The sequence below is a fragment of the Sycon ciliatum genome, chromosome 8 (assembly GCF_964019385.1).
Source record: "Sycon ciliatum chromosome 8, ocSycCili1.1, whole genome shotgun sequence".
In the NCBI taxonomy this organism is placed as follows: Eukaryota; Metazoa; Porifera; class Calcarea; order Leucosolenida; family Sycettidae; genus Sycon; species Sycon ciliatum.
The window spans coordinates 4,337,884-4,351,025 of NC_088650.1; the positions used below are offsets into that span (position 1 = coordinate 4,337,884).

The following is a 13,142-nucleotide window of genomic DNA, read 5'->3' on the forward strand; positions in this document are numbered from 1 at the left end:
AGCACGCAGCAAAGCAAAAGACAGCCGACAGCGGAGTAAACCAATGACCTGGGAATAGTGAGATCCCGATGACTCGGCCTGCATCTGGCACAGTCTCTTGAGGAACACATTGCACAGCCTCCCACAACCACCATGCACAGAGAACACGAGAGGTGTGAAAGCGGCTCTTTCTACATTTGTGACTCTTGGCCCATATTCGTTCCACTTACGCCGCTCGTGCTGCTGGTACAATGCAGGAAGGGTTCTGGACCCGTAGGAAGGAGCATCTGGGCAAAATACCCTTACATCAAAAAAAATGATGATGATGATGATGATGATGATGATGATGATGATGATGCCCGTTTGTCTTTCTGCTTGCTGCGATGGGCAGTCACCTGCTTCCGCGGTTGCCGCGGTTCGTACGGCAAGAGGCGACAGCCGAACTCATTTCTGGCCCAGTGCCGCCAGGCGGAGTAGGGTGCTGCCTTTGGCCTCAACTTAATATAATGCTATTTGGTTTTTCCCCTTTTATTACTCTGTGTTCATTGCTTGCTTTTGTATTGATTTACTTCCTTGACTGCTTTTGTGTTTCATCATTTTCCGGTTGGTTTTGTGTTGATTTCCCCTGTTCACTTTACATAATGTAATGATATACATTTGCTTTGCCCGTAAAAGAGGCTTTTCTCATGATGATGATGATGATGATGATGATGATGATGATGATGATCCTCGGCCATCCCGGGTTTCGGCACCACGTTGTTGTGGAATTATCCACCACCAGACCAGCGCAAGGATATAAGTTGGACTATAATTATTAATTTCAATTCCAAAATGCACAAGAAGTTTACAGAAGAAAAAAGCACGACCTCGACCAGGCCAGAAGCAAGAAGAACTAAAACACAAGATATTGAAAACCCTTCTCCTCAACAAGCTGCATCACGTACAACGGAAAACAACTGGCTGCACCAGCGCGTGCATCAGCGCGTGCACCAGCGCGTGTACCAGCACTGCACCAACGTGTGCACCAGCGAAATCAATATCGAAAGTACGTATCAATCATTACATTACGTACAACATGCGCAAGAGGGTTACTCTACTTCACCTCTCCCCCTGGTGGTATGCAAAAGAAAATACCACCACAAATACTAAATAGCGCCACAAAGCAAAACTAACGGAAGCGCTGAGGGGGTGCAAGCGAACCACGCTGACAGAGGCCATATGGGCGAAACTGATACGGAGCAGGATCATCGGCAGGGGTTCGAAGCGGCACATAATTAGGATCACGGGGATCAAACCGAGACCCAGCATCAGGGACAGCACCAGGAGCAGGCACATCAATAACAGCATCTGCAGCAGGTACTTGTGCAGCGCCGTCTCCAGATTATCACTGATCTCGTCGCTGTCACGGGCTTGACGGTCAAGGTCCAGTGGATCAGCAGTCAGCAGAACAAGGCGGATCAATTGACCCGTGTTCCCAGCAGCTGGATCCGATGTGGCAAGACGCTCCTTGCTCGGACTGCACCGTCCGTCACCGCTGCGGTGGTGACCGTTGGTCCATTCTCATTGGACAGAGTATCTGCTGCTCAGAATGCAGATCCTCGGATTGTTTCGACTCGCCAGCAAGTCATCAATGGTGACCCAGTTACTGATCCTGCGTTTGTCAAGGTCAAGTCACAGCTCGTAGTCCATGATGGTATGCTGTGTCGAAGTGTGAAGTTGCCGCCCAATGATGCAGTCGTCATTCCTGTTATTCCTAGTTCACTCGAGTCCGATGTCGTTCGTGCTGCTCATGTGAACTGTGGTCATGCGTCTTGGGAGGGTACATGGCGCTTCCTCCGCTCGAAGTGCTATTTCCCGAACATGGCTGCCCAATGTCAGCAGTTTGTGCGCCACTGTTCGCCGTGTGCTGCTGGTGGTGAGAAAGTGGTGGATGTTGAACTGCTGAAGCGTGATGTTGGTGCTGCAGATGCTGTTGCGGATGTGCCTGCTGCAGATGCTGTTGCTGATGTGCCTGCTGCAGATGCTGTTATTGTTGTGCCTGCTGCAGGCCGCTGACGCGAACACGAGACACATTGCCAAGCACCGATTGCAACCAAGCAGCCACAGTCTTGGAATCGGTGAATAGCGTGAGCTCCTTCACTTGCCACTGCACGGCAAGGTTCAATCCCTTGATCACGGCGTCAAGCTCAGCGATGTTAATGTGTCGCCGGTCGTCCTTCTGCCGCAGCCAGCAGCCATCCTCGACGATCATACCATCGGCCTGAATGACAGCACCATGTGCGATGTCCGAAGCATCACACCACAACGACCACTGTGCGCCTTCAGGAACTGACCACACACCTTGCGCAGGGTCATCGGTCTGCAGACGGTGAATGACTTCCGCACAACAAGCGACGACTTCATGAGACACTGGATCATCCCATCCAGGCTGAAGGCTAGACAGACGCTTCAGATAACTGCACGCTGGGCGCAGCCAGGAGCCGACAGGATAGTGGCTGGTCAGCTTGCCACACCACTTGAAAATCTCGCGTCGTGTGATGGCATCGGGCTGACAGGTCGGCATGACGTCACCACGACGCTTCCACCTCACTTGGCCATCTGGCCATCCTCGTTACGAAGCCAGAGCACCTCGATCGAGCGAGAGAGGTGTTTGACGGTACCGGGGTGACTATATCAGCCGAAGGAGCCCGATACTTGGGCGGTGTGCTGGGATCGGCCAGGTATACCGAAGAATGTATATCCGCAAAGTCGCGTTGCTGGGCACAAGAACTCAAGTCTTTGGCTGGACTGGCGAGGACTCAGCCACACGCGGCATACGTGGTGTTAACCAAGGGTCTGGCTGGCCGGTGGCAATACCATCTCCGTGCCACACAGCACAGCCCTGAGGTTCTTCAGGTACCTGGCCAGGTTATCGATTCGGAGCTTTTGCCAGCTCTCCTGGGCCATGAGTTCGACCCCAATAGCTCACAGCGGGAGCTTCTCTCTCTGCCAACGAGATGTGGTGGTCTTGCTGTGCCGATTCTGCCTTCCCTGGCGCCTGTGGAGTATGCGGCCTCAACAAAGATCACTGAGCCGTTCGTGCGCCTGATTGTACCGCCAGATACATTAACGCCTCCAGAAGAGGCACCTGCTGCTCCATACCAGTCCTCCACACAGCCTCTGACCGTTGCGGGCGCGGAACAGCCTCACAACGTTCGGGGCCATTCTCCCGGGTTGATTTTATCGTCATCTCTACCCGATGATTTCCGCCTACATCCTGTACCACGGCCGGGGATCACTAGCCTGGATGACGCGGCCGGAGGCTCGGGCGCAGATGTTACCCTTGATGCCATCGGGGATGTTCGGCAGCGGGCACGTCAGTCACGTCAGCAGCGGCAAAAGAAACAGGATGAAAGAGTGGCACAGTTGCGCCCCATGCTACCGCCGGCGCAACAGCTTTTGTTGGAAACGGCTGGTGAGAAGGGTGTTTCAAATTGGTTATCCTCCATGCCGTCTTTCATAACGCCCAGTTCAATCCTGAACAAATCGGATTTTCGTGATGCTGTTTGTATTCGATATGGTTTGTCATTGGAGGGAGTGTCCAGTTCCTGTATTTGTGGGCAAGACATGACAATAGATCATGCCATGAGTTGCCCGGCGGGTGGTTACCCAATTGCAAGACATAACGAGATCCGGGACATTCTGTCAGAAGCTATTCGGGAAATACTACCAGATGTGGAGAAGGAGCCTCTTCTCAAGCCGTTCGAAGGAGAAACACTACCACATCGAACTGCGAACCGGTCTTTGGAGGCGCGTCTGGATATCAGGGCGCGGGGCTTCTGGACCCGGCAGCAGGATGCCTTTTTTGATGTACGGGTAACACACCCGAAGGCAAGCCTGCTGTCGCGTACAGACGTCCTGCGTCAGCTGAAGACCCATGAACAGGCCAAAAAGAGAGAATATTGTGCCCGTGTAAATATTGTAGAGAGAGCATCATTTACACCGTTAGTTTTTTCAACTTCAGGCATGTGTGGGCCAGAGGGGTCTCGTTTTTTGAAAAATTTGGTATCGCTTGTTGTTGAGAAAAATCCTGAGTTACATTATTCTGTAGTCATGGGACAACTTCGATCTGTATTGTCGCTGTGTTTGCTCCGCTGGTGTATTACCTGCATACGTGGTTCGCGGGCATCATACAAGCGCCAGCGCCACAGCTTTTTAACGAGCTGCCATACCCTTAGAGCACGTTGATGTGTACGGGTGTCTTATGTTTGTTCTTTTATTTTCCATTATGAGCCGGTCTTCTGCGATTGGTGGCCCCATGCCCCATGCTCATTGTGTTCAACTGCACTTTGCGTTCCTTTTTATATTGAGTTCCAGTGCACTTTGTGTTCATTTTCCTCTCTTTTTTCATTCTATTTGAATTTTGATGTATTGCGTTTTTGCTTGCCCGTAGAAGAGGCTGTTCAAATGATGATGATGATGATGATGATGATAATGATGATGATGATTTTTTTCAATTATTTAGTAATACTTGATGTATAGATACAAGAATAATAACAATAGTAACACTTTCCCACCAAACAAGCCCGGTGCAGCACCAATCACTGCAGGGGAACCCGACCCTCCACCATCGCCAACTCACGAAGCATGTGAACTGGACGGTGACGGGCCGACTGAGCACCCCTGACACACAACACAGCGGAATGATGATGATGATGATAATGATTGCTAGAGTCGATATACACGATGACTGCACTTGTATTGGTGATTGCATAAGGGCCAAAAAAATCCAATCTGAAGAGCAATGTCAATAAAGCCGCCCATAACGCTAAAAATCAAATCAATTCAGGAATATTCACTTCAATTCAAAGTTTAATAATAGCAATGAAAAGTATTAATGCCGCAGACATTACCACGCAACATGACAATTTGTTCAAGGTTTGGTTTTGTGTGTTTCCAAAATCGATTTTCACGCTCCGATCATCAGTGGAAATACGGAACTAAAAAGATCAAGGGAAAAACAAAGGTTAAAAATCCAAAGAAGTGTGACACATGACGGGTAACTTGTGGTAAGTATTACAAAAAGTGAGAACTAAAATAAAGAGTAAGTGTGACAAACGGGCATGAACAGTGCAGAAACACTCATGAACACAGGGTGCAAACTCACGAAAATAACCTAAGTGCTAAAACATGTTCTTTTTGCTTACACAAATCGGGCTTATGCGTACGAATACAAACAGCTTCAAGGACCTTCAACTGCTGGACATAACGGGCACGACACAGTACAGAGAAGTGGGAATCACTTACTTACCACAAGTTACCCGTCATGTGTCACACTTCTTTGGATTTTTAACCTTTGTTTTTCCCTTGATCTCTTTAGTTCCGTATTTCCACTGATGATCGGAGCGTGAAAATCGATTTTGGAAACACACAAAACCAAACCTTGAACAAATTGTCATGTTGCGTGGTAATGTCTGCGGCATTCATACTTTTCATTGCTATTATTTAACTTTTATCTCCACGTAGATTATTTGTCAATTCAAAGTCGTGACACATCCGGTAAAAAAACAGCAAGAAATAATATTTCGGTGCAAAAGAAGAAAAAAGGAAATAAGGGGTCGTCCGCAATTATCGAAAGTTTTTTCCAGTCCGTAGTAGCTTCAAATTTTTCCTCACCCACCCACCCACCCCCCCCCCAGTCCGTAATAAAATATTATTGATGGACACACAACCCAACACATATGGAACAAACTCAATCAGTGCTGGTCCATGAGTCATAGTGACATCATGTATTGGATTACAACTAAAAAGAATACATCCTTGTTCGTCGTCTTGGATAACTGCCACACGCAATTTATTGTTCTGTAATAATCAGAGTCACCAGCGGTTTTGAAAAAGGGCTGCTTCTTCACCGCCTTTCCAAACAACGTCGTCTGTCTGGACATAGTCAATAACAGTCGTCAGCGCCAGCGCTAGACGGAAGGACTTCAAAGGAGTGCATGGAAGACGGTACTCTGGACGAAGGAGACAGTGAAACTCAAAAATAGAAAGTGTCGACTCGCCGTCGAATGCGCCGAACTTTATGATCCCCGGCCCAGGAGCAGCCAAGGAAGCGCGCGCGGGGGCGCAGAAACTGCCAGAACTACAAAAAATATTTGTAGTAGACAGTTCGCGCGCAGCCGTGCGTGGAAAACAGGGGCTACACGTAGACGTACACGTGGCACGCGCACGTGTCATTTCGGAAGTTTTTCAATCCGTAACTGGCCTTGACCCACCCACCCACTTTCGAAGCTACTACGGATTGGAAAAAACTTTCGATAATTGCGGACGACCCCTAAAAAGCCGCTTCATTTTAAAGAACCAAATGAAGAAAAGCAAAGAAATACCCACATCAGCGATAAATTGCACCTTGAATTATAAACAAAAACATGACGCGTCCATTAGCATTGAGAACACTGCCATTAGCGAGGTTATACACACCACTGTTACATCCGTCCCTCAGCCATGGCTAGTGGGCGCAATGCATTTACCGGTCGATGGTATGCAGAGCGAGCCCCTCTGATGCACATAACTGCAGCTCGGAGGAGTGCAAACGACAGACGGCATCTGACATAGGCCATAACCTCGATGTAGGGCTTGCCATCATGCTGTGCCAGCATAGCGCATAATCGCTTCAAAAACCGCAAGCATTCTGGGGATGCACTGCCAGCCGTGGTGAAGACAAGCGGGGTAAAGTTACCACGGTCAACATTGACAATCCTTTCGCTGCACTGCAGCTTCTTCTGCCTCCAGTGCTGGAGAAGGAGGTCAGCGATGGGCTTCTTTGCGTACGAGGCGGCGTCAGGATGAAAGACTCGAATGTCAAGGAAAGTGTTCTGTGCCCTTGTCCAAAACCCACGTATGCGGACGTCAGATCGGGCATCATGTGCCGTGTTGGTGCTGGCAGCTCTGAAGACTTCGCCCTCCAGCGGCGCGAGCAATGGCTCCACAGAAACGTCAGGGCACACCTCCGTGACTAAGTCCGCTATCATATCTCGTACCTCGTTATGTCTAATGGTAGGGAAGCCCCCGGTTGGGCAGCACATCGCATGAGCCGCGGTGAAATCCCGGCCACACACGCATTTCCCCGGGACATCCCTCAGAGGCCATCCGTACCTCAGCGCAATGGCATCGCGGAAGTCGCACTTGGACAGACTGAAGCCGTGCTCACGCAGCGGAAGGGTGTGGAGCCAGCTCGATACACCCTTGGCCGAAAGGTGTTCCAACTGGCGGGCGGCAAGCGGAGTAAGTGTTTCCTTGGCGCTCATATACCGCTGTTCGTCATGTTTTAGCCGTTCCGCCAGAGCTGCTGACTTGGCTCGCTGGGCTGAATGAATTGCATGCTCTATCGATATCGAGGGCCTGGACCGGTCATTCTGGTCGAGTATCTCCAGAGTTTGATCTAATGTGATTTTCCTCGACGTCTCCAGAGCCCCATTAGCCATTTGAGACAGGGATGGCACGGCAAAGCCACCCAGGCGTGTGGGAAGCTGAAGAACAGCCCATTCGTTGTCCGAAAATGCCTCCCTGCCAGTTACCGCAGGTATCAATACCGTGCGGATCATGTCATCCATCTGAGAGAGGCAATCGGCTTGAAAAGGTACTGTTCTGAGGAGGTAGGTCCACCAGCCCCTGATGATGATGATGATGATGATGATGATGATGATGATGATGATGATGATGATGATGATGATGTGGGAAGGCCTCTTTTACGGGCAAAGCAAAGCACAATCATCACCATGTATCAGTACAGTGAGTAGTTAAACCCAACACGAATAAAAAAGGTGAAATGGAATAAAAACATTATTTGTAAAAAATAAATAAATAAAAATTAAAATTCAATATCGAACACGAATAAAATAAAATAAAAATATGTAAAAAATAAACAATATCGAACACGGAATTAATTCCGGAACTATCTACTCAACCAATTCATAATGCAATACCCGCACACTGCGTCAGTGATGGAACTCCGCTACCCGATCAACATGCAGAGACCACTCAATCACATGCTTATAAGCCGCTCTCCACAATGGCCAACTCCCTCATCGCATTAACTGATGATGATGATGATGATGATAATGATTTTTTTTACAGTGTTAGGGAAGGCCTCTTTTACGGGCAAAGCAAAATGATGATGATGAGGGTAATGATGATTGATCCCACCTTCCAACCCGGCAAATATTTTGATTTTGATAAAAACGATTCAAAGCCTCTCAATTATTTAGTAATACTTGATTTTTTTTTTTTTACTACGTTCACATAACCAGCTCGAAAAGAATAAGGAAAGACAATGGTACGGAGACTAGGCCAAACGTGACAACTAATGAGCAGGCGCTGCACCGAGACGCAGCAGTGATGGTGGGGCATTGATGACTCTGCCCACCTGAGGTCTCGGCGTCACGGCCAAAAACACGCACCGAAAACAATGAAAAAAGAAGAAGATAGAGCTGTACAGGTGAGAAAGATGCAAAAACCCAAGGCTTAACACGAGCGATTGTGGGGGAGAAACTGTCTTAGCGTCATACTATTCATAGGGAATCGACTGCCCAGAGCCAGTTTGTGCTGCGAAGATGGCGGTAAACATTCGTTTTGAATGATTGCATTCTCTTGCTGTGGGGAGGCTGGGATAGGAGAGCGGCAGGGAGGGAGTTCCAATCGCTGATGCTGCAGTGTGGGAACAAGCGCTTCAGTGCCAGCGGGGCAGATGCAGGCAGCTGGTGTTGGAGCTGGTGGTCATGGCCACTGACAGCACCGTGCTCGCTGCGAGTTCTGGGGTTGGTAGAGATGATGTGGCGCGGTGGCAACACAGAGAGCAGCTGCGGAGGACCAGGCAAGTAGTGCAGCTTGTACAGGCAGGCAAGCGAGGCAACAGTGCGTCGGATGGCCAGGCTGGGTAGGTGTGCCCCAGGGCCGATAGCATGAAGCGCGCGGCGCTGAACATTGTTCAGACGCTGGAGGTGACTCTGCGCAGCTCCCATCCATACAAGAGGCGCATACTCCATGACTGGTCGTACGAACGCCTTGTATACGGTCGTCCGGCCGGCGGGGGTGAGTATGTGGGCGGCTCTGTTTAGGACCCCAAGCCGTTGGCGTGCACGGGTGGCTACGGAGCGTAGGTGATCGCTGAAGGTCAACTAGGCGTCCACCTTCACACCAAGGAGGGTGATGGTGGTTGTCTCGGGCACCAGTGTGCCACCAAACAGGAGTGGGGGGAGATCTAAGCCGGTGCGTCTGAGGGTGGCTGTCATGGCTTGGGATTTGGTCGGTTCAAACATCACTTTCCATGTACGACCCCACTCGTGCAGTCGGGCAACGGACACCTGCAACGACTGCGCGGCGACTGTTGAGGTCTGCTGGGAGGTGACTAAGCTGTACAAAGTTGTATCATCAGCATAGGCTTCCAAGCTGGCGCCGTCAGCGAGAACATCTGGCGCGTCGTTGATGTATATATAAGAATAATAATGGTGGTTTAGCGTGTGCGCTAAGCCCTGTTAACGAACTTGGAACATCTAACACCCATACTTAGTCTGATGATCATGCATCTGATTATGATGTCATTGCTATACATGCGCATGCGCAGCGCGCGCCACTCTCCCACGCATGCATTCCAAATCTTGCTTTAGAGAGAGAGAAGGAGAAAAGAGAGACTCCTTTGTCACTTTTGCTTTCCGACGACTTGACTGTTCACTTCCTACATTTTCCTGCCTCAACGGACATGCCAAGAACACGGAGCACCTCACGGGGTGCAAGCGCTGCTGGCACTGACGCTGACGGTCCCCCAGCTCTCTACCCGTATCCGCAGCGGGCTGTGAATTCTGAGAATTCTCAAGACCATCGGAGAGCGAGGTCCCGTGTGATCCATGCTCATGGGCACATTTCAGCCAATGCGGACCAGGTGACTTCTCCTGCGCCGTCACAACCAGCTCCTCTCACCCTGAGCGACCTGACTGGTGTTATCCAGCCCCTCCTGGAGCGCGTGGAGCGCTTGGAATCCAACGTCGTCGCCCCTACCACCTCGCCCATTGCCGCACCAGCACCAGCACCAGCATCAGCTCCTCTCCCGCTGGGGCAGCCTTCCCCGATGCACTTGGCTTGCGCAGCCGGCTCTCCAGGACTCCCCGTCATCCCTCCACGGCTACGGGAACGTATCACACGAGGTGAGTTTGTCGAATTTGGGGATTTGTTGCCTGAAGCCATGTCCGGCAGTAGTGATGTCCTGCAGTTGTAGTTGGTGAACGGCAGGTCCGTTGAGCTGGTGCAGAGCTCGTCCACTCCCCAGCCCTCCAAGCGCCGAGTCCATGACTTGGCGACGTGGTTAGAGGCCTTCACCTTGTTCACCAGAGTCCTGGTCGATGCGTCGCCGGACCAAGCTCCAGATTTGCTGGCGTACCAAGCCAACATCATCGAGGCCAACAACAATTATCTGACCGACGCGTGGCTGACCTATGACCGTCGTTTCCGTGCTGGTCTTGCTGCCATGCCGCACCTGTATTCCTGGCGGCAACTGGACCCTAACCTCTGGCAGTCCTGCTTCACGAGCCGCGGGCGCCCTATCTGCTCGCGTTGTTCTCTCGTTCACCCATCTCCAGCCCCGCATTGCCCCTTTCGTGGAGGGCTCCCTCTTGCGCAGCACGCAGGCGGGAGCCAGTCAGCCACCAGTCCAGTTCCTATTCACGATGGCCGACAGATCTGCCGGAATTACAACAACGGCGCCTGCACATACCCGTCCTGCATACGGGCCCATGTCTGTCTGTCATGCCGCGGCAAACACCCAAAGAAGACTTGCACCCAAGCGGCCTCTCAGTCTTTCCAGTGACGTCGTCACTCCAGTCAACGTGCCTCGGCTAACTGCACTCCTAGCTGCTCACCCTGATGCCCTGTTTCGTGATTATGTATGTGCTGGCATGTTTAACGGCTTCTCGATTGGTCACACCACTCCTCTGGTATCATGCATTCAATCTGTCAATCATCCGTCTAGTCTCTGCAATAAACAATTTGTCACCCTGTACCTACAGTCTTGTTGCGATGCTGGGGAAACAGCTGGTCCGTTTGCTGAGCCGCCATATCAGCTGTTTCAAACCTCGGGTTTGGGCCTGATCCCAAAATCCAATGGCAAATTTCGCCTCATCCATGACCTATCCTCCCCCACTGGCCGCAGTGTCAATGATGGTATTTCCCGGGAGTCATTCAGCTTGGAGTATGACACTGTCGATTCGGCTATCTCCTATATCATGAAGTTAGGCCGTGGTTGCTACCTGACCAAAGTGGACATTCGAAACGCCTTCCGATTATGCCCTGTTGCCCCCTCTGACTGGCACTTGTTGGGTATCTCTTGGGATGGTCGTTACTATTTCGAAAAAGTCCTCCCGTTCGGCCTTCGGTCAGCTCCGTACATATTTGACAAGTTTGCATCTGCCCTTCATTGCGTTCGGGAGGACACATGCCGCCTTCCCCATCTCATTCATTATCTGAATGACTTCCTGAATGTATCGCCTCCCAGTTCTCCTCTTGCCCAGCACCAGAAGTCACTACTGCTCGACCTGTTTGCATTTAGAAAAGCGATCCTGTGAGCTTTTCTATTATTGTGTTCACATGGCGCTACCTAACGACACCGCTATTCAGACACTTTGTCTACGTAGCTACGTACGTTTCTACGTAAGATGCTCGGTACCTGGTCCTGGACCAGGGAGCTACTCCATGGGCATGGCTCCTAGATCCTACCATCGCGCGGCCGGCTGGCCGCATGCGTGGGCATTGCAGACTTTTTGTTGTTGCCTTTTCGGATGTGCATGCACGAGGAACTTCCTACTTTGGAACTGCTTCTTGCATGAGCTGTTTCGGATATTTCGTCTCCTGGCCTGGCTTATTTCGTTTCGGCGCTGCTGAGACCTCCTTTCGCGGAATATTACTCAATGACAGGTGAGTTGACCAGTTCCCTTTGATTCATTTGCTTGTGTTGACTCTTTCATTTACGAAAAGTGTGCTGATTTTCGGCGGAATGCAATAAATAATGGAAAAGCTGACAGGATCTCCTTTCTAAATTTAGCATTTCCGCTGCCGAGGCCTCCTTTTACGGAATACTCAATGACAGTTGATCTCTGAGTTGACCAGTTTCCTTCGATTCATTTGCTTATGCTCACCCTTTCATTTACGGAAACGTGTGCTGATTTTATTCGGATTTAGATCCATTTCTATCTCTTTGTCCTTGTCTACAGTGTGCGAAGAACGCGAGTTCACCTTCTTGACGGTAAGGCTTATGTTAGATGTGTTGTCGAATTACTCATATTCATTGCACATTAGTACGTTACAGGTAAGGCACTGGTCAGTGGCATACTATCGTTGGCATTTCCCAATCTGGAGGGAAAGGTTCAAGGACTCATTGACCGAGTTTGCCAAAATAAATTCGCATATCAGGGAACATCTGCATTGTGGAGAGGTTCAATAACTTGTTTGCTTCATACGAAACAAGCCAATGGGTGCAGTCTCGTCTCGTGAAAATCTCGTACTTGTATGATTGGATTTGTTTACTCGAGTCTGGGCTGTTTGATTTGTGAGTACCGCCGAGATTGCACTGCCCCAAATAAAGTTTCGTGCCGCCAAAGCAAGAATTACGATCTGCAATCTGTTTGTAGTACCTGCAAGAATGTGCAGTACATGTATCGTACTTTCTCTGTTGCTGTTTCAGTTGCCGTCATGTTGCTAAAGAAAGGTTCAGAGTCGGTGTGGCTTAGAATCTTTCGCTGTAGAAGAAATCTATTCGTATGTCTATTGGAGAAATAATTGTATTCACTGGTTATAAAATAGGTTAAGACAAACTAACAGAATAAATACCATCGGTCCCTTGGTGTTCGTCCTAAAGAGGTTCGACTGGATATCATTCATACTCACCAAAAGATGTGTAAGATTTTATTATCATGGAGTGCCTTGTTTATCTCTCAGTATCAGTACCTCCAACTATAGCCTTGACCCTTTTATCCTCAGGATCAGTGCAAATGTTGGAGCGAGGTGTCGGACTCAGCAATGTATTTGTTTACATTTTAATACATGTTTATTGTTCCTCCTTTGCTGTGTTGTTTTAGAAAATCGTGGACTAACAGTTTGAAGTCATTGAACTACTTCCAAAAGTTGTATCGACATGAACA

At 49.7% G+C, this 13,142-nt stretch overlaps 1 protein-coding gene across 1 annotated transcript in view; it reads left to right on the plus strand.

Annotated features, from left to right (window-relative positions):
- The window catches only part of LOC135823142 (uncharacterized), an 88,711-nt gene that overhangs the window by 17,119 nt on the left and 58,450 nt on the right, over positions 1 to 13,142 (plus strand). The window lies entirely within an intron of this gene.